At 37.1% G+C, this 4,322-nt stretch overlaps 1 pseudogene; it reads right to left on the minus strand.

Annotated features, from left to right (window-relative positions):
* Positions 1-709: 709 nt before the first annotated feature.
* On the minus strand, positions 710-1,251 carry LOC109393729 (ferritin light chain pseudogene; annotated as a pseudogene).
* Positions 1,252-4,322: the final 3,071 nt, after the last annotated feature.

Raw genomic sequence — 4,322 nt, forward strand, 5'->3', positions numbered from 1 at the left:
CACATGCTATTTAGATGCAGGGCGTGCCAAAATTACCATAGAAAATAAAGTATTTGAACTCTGATTGAGTCTTTTTTATCCCTCACAGTATCAAATAGTTCCATGATTATGATTTTCAAGTTGAAGAATTCAAAACACAAAAATATTGTAGGCACATTATGGGCCACAATGTGACAGATTAATTTTCTACCTGAGATAAACATCCTCATAAGAATGCATTTCCTCTATACATGAAGAAGAACATAGTACTTCTGGATATGATGTTGTAGATGAATAAGAAAGCTCATGCTGCCACCCATAGACCCATGTTCTAATGAATGAGAAGGAACCTAGGAACAATATGCAGAAAAAAGGGGTAGAATTACTTCAAATTCTCTTACCCAGAAGTAAGATTAAGTTGCTCAATAGCAGGCAAGCTACCTCAGGGTTTAGGAGCATGGGATGATCCTAAACCAAGCCATCATAGCTGTTGATGAAGGTTTTTCAGATTAAAAAAGTAAAAGTATTTGTCAAGAAAAAAATTACTTATTTCCTTTTTCTTTCTTTCTTTTTTTTTTTTTTTGCTGCAAAAAGCTTTATTGTTTCAATTTGGTCCACGGTAAGGGAGAGGGCCCCCGGGGTGGTTAGAAGGCTGCCTAGCTATTTCAGAGAGAGGCTCAGGCATAAGCCCAATGCCAGGGCAATGCAGAGGGGCCCCTCAAAGGCCTCCGGGCTCCAAAGGCTCCTAGTCGTGCTTGAGGGTGAGCTTTTCGAAGAAACACTCACCAAGCCTGGCCTGGGGGCTGGCCAGCCTGCGGAGGTTATCAGGTGGTAGCCCATCTTCTTGATGAGTTTCACCTCCTCGTCTAGGAAGTGGTTCTCCAGGAAGTCACAGACATGGGGATCTGCGCGGGCAGAGCCCAGGGCATGCAGATCCAAAAGGGCCTGGTTCAGGTTCTTCTCCATGGTCATAGCAGCTTCCATGGCATCCTGAGTTTTACCCCACTCATCTTGGGAAGGCTTCTGCAGGTCCTGGAAGAGGGCGCGACCGCCACACTGGTTTGGCATCTTCAAGAGACGGTCCGCACCCTCCCGCTTCTCCGCCGCCAACTCACGGGAGAAGTGGCTCACACTATCCAGAGCTACATCGTCGCGGTTGAAATAGAAGCCCAGAGAGAGGTAGGTGGAGGAGGCCCGCAGATACAAGTTGACCAGGCGGTTGACGGCAGCCTCCACCTCGGTGGCATAATTTTGACGAACTTGGGAGCTCATGATTGCTCAGCAGTAAGGCGTTAAGCTCAAATAACGGTGTTAGCTGGTCTTGGAGGCAGAGGATGGCTGAGTTGGTTCCGAAGGTTGAGACTGGAAAAAAGGTTGGAGGGTGGTCAGAGGCTGGAAGAAGGGGCATCCCTGGGTCTGTTCCATCCAAACATTGTTGAAACAAGAGACAGATCCGGGGGACAGCCGAGGGAACTTACTTCTTATTTTCAAAGGCAACTTTTTGCAAATGCGCTAGTAACCTTTTCCCCTTTAATCTTCTTAAGGCATGCGATTTCACATGTATTCCTTCCTTTTCCTATATCTCTTCCAGTCTACCAGATTTTTCTACATTTAATCAAACATGTTCTCTCATATCCCATTCTAACTTCTATCACCCTTAAATTATACTCTTATTTTTCCATTCCCTATAAAAGTAAATCTCACAAAAGATTATATAAACTTCTTTTCTCTATTTATTCACCTTGCATTAATTTTTTTTTTTTTTAGCTGAGCCATCCTGCCACCGGTTGGCAGCTCAGCAGCAGCTCAGCTCCTGCCATGACTCAAACTTGGGACACTCCTGAGCGAGCTCTTAACCAACTGAGCCACTCGGCCGGCCCTTCACCTTGCATTAATTTTCAATGCAATTTTTTTTTCTTGTACCATTTCAATAAATTTGTACTATTACATTCCCATAATTACAGTCAAATTCCTGAGATATTTTCCTGCCTTCACATTACTCCACTTCTTAGATGTATGTGATTTAGTTAGCATTTTACTTCTTCTGAACTATTTATATCCTCTTGATTTCCATGATGCCCATGACATTCATCCTAGAGGTATGGTACCAGAAGATGGAATTAGACAAAGACCAAGGAAATCCATAGGGGAGGGTAGAGACTCTCTAGTCGAAATAATAGATGTGATGAGAGAACTTGAAGTTGACTCAGTAGTTGTTGGGTCTCCCTTACAGCTTGTCTTACATAATTATGAATAGAAAAATGGAATCTTTCATTAGACTTAAAGTGCATTGCATATTTAACCATCCCTAATTTATTTATTCTATCATTCAATAAAAGCTAATTGCAAGGCACTGCCCCATTGCAATTACTGGACAAAAGTAAAGTTAAAATAAATACTTTGTGCAGATAGTTATGCTTCAGAACTACGTGTCATTTTTTCCTCTTTAGCATTCTAATGTAAAATATCTGAAACTCGTTCATCCTAAAGTACAAAAAAGTCAACTTTTGTTTTTATCACAGAGACCATTTTGAACCTATATCTGCTATAGTCTGGTTGTATTAACAGCTTATAATAAAATAAGTTGCTATAGAAACATATCTTAATCCTTTAAGGATCATTTTTTATAATTTACTGCTGATTTTGAACACAAAGACATACAAATGACTAGTTTTGATCCACATTGTTACCAAAATTAATAGTGTATCAATCTTGAATCCAATGTTTTTCCAAAAGTATAAAGTACAACCAACAATATTTGGCTTTATTCACCATAAGCATTTCTGCACATTGCATTTATTGAAAACAAGGTTGTCACATTATGTACCCCAAACCCACATAGAAAACTCACCACCTGGTAGGGTCGGCATCATTTAAAAAATGATAAACCAGTAAATGATCAGCTCTCTAACACTTGGCAGTCCTAGATTTCATTGAACAGAGTGCTTTGTTTTCTTTAATTTAGCTATAATGTTTCTTGCCCATAATTTGTTAATCTGTTGAGAAAGACATAACTATGGACAAATAAACATCAATCTTTCTTAGGGTCTCTTGTCAAAAATTGGAAGATGCGGGCTGCCTTGAGTAAAAATTTTAAATTAACATTTTATCCTGGCACAAAAGTTATAACTGTCTTTTCTAAGAATTTCATACCTATAGCAACATAGAAAGAAAAAAAATTGAAATTCTAGCTTCCCAAGATTACCATAGTTAACATTTGGGTGTAGACACATATAAAATTAGGTTTGCACTGTACCTTCTGTGAGTTAACCTGCTATTTGTATTAAAAGCAAATTATAAATGTGTCTCTATATACTTAGCTGTCATATTATGGAATAACACTTAATATTTCCATACCATTTAATTTGAAGGATGTATGTTTCTTTTTAACCATTTCCTTTTGTGGCTCATTTAGGTTGTTTTCAATGGACTGCTCTTTTAAATGATATCCCACCACCATACAAAAACATTAGTGTTCACATATTTTTCTATTTTCTTAAAGAGTTCTGAGGTCAAACATCAAGGTTTTTTTGCCTTTATTATTTATATTTGAAGCATTTTTAGTTAAATATTAAGCATATGAACTATAGAGCCAGAACTCTTGAATTAAAATTAGATTTGACACTGATGGTCATAACCTAAGAAAAGTTAATTAACCACCCTATGCCTCCAGTTTCTTATTTTTAAAATGGGAATAAGTGTACTACCTATTTCAGAACAATTTTAAAATATTTTCCTAAGAGTAAATACTCCAAAATATTCATTATTATATGCCAAATAAATTGCGAGAATTAATGCAGTAATTTATACTCTAACAAATCGTGTGTGTGTGCATATGTGTGTGTATATATATAAAAAATATATATATATATATATATATATATATATATAGAGAGAGAGAGAGAGAGAGAGAGAGAGAGAGAGAAAGACCAAAAAATATATACGCATTTTAAGAAAGGAAAAAACTGAATTAAAATTACACTGATGGTAACCACTTTGAGCACCTCGTATAATTGCAGAAGTCAAACATGACTTGTATTATCTTTTGTTATTAGTTTATATTGTTACAATTTTAATACAATTTTTTCCTTTCTTAAAATGTGTGTACATTTTTTTGGCACCCACTATGTGTGTGTGTGTGTGTGTGTGTGTGTGTGTGTGTGTGTGTGTATGTGTTTGTCCTTAAAATATATGTCCTCAAAATATAATCAATATCCTCTATCATTACTTTTATGTACTATCACATTTATTTATTTATTTTTTTATTTTTAGCTGAGCCATCCTGACACCTGTTGGCAGCTCAGCGGCAACTCAGCTGGGTTGGGAATCAAACCGCTGTTGTT

This window comes from Hipposideros armiger, unplaced genomic scaffold, assembly GCF_001890085.2.
Source record: "Hipposideros armiger isolate ML-2016 unplaced genomic scaffold, ASM189008v1 scaffold_387, whole genome shotgun sequence".
NCBI classification, from domain to species: domain Eukaryota; kingdom Metazoa; phylum Chordata; class Mammalia; order Chiroptera; family Hipposideridae; genus Hipposideros; species Hipposideros armiger.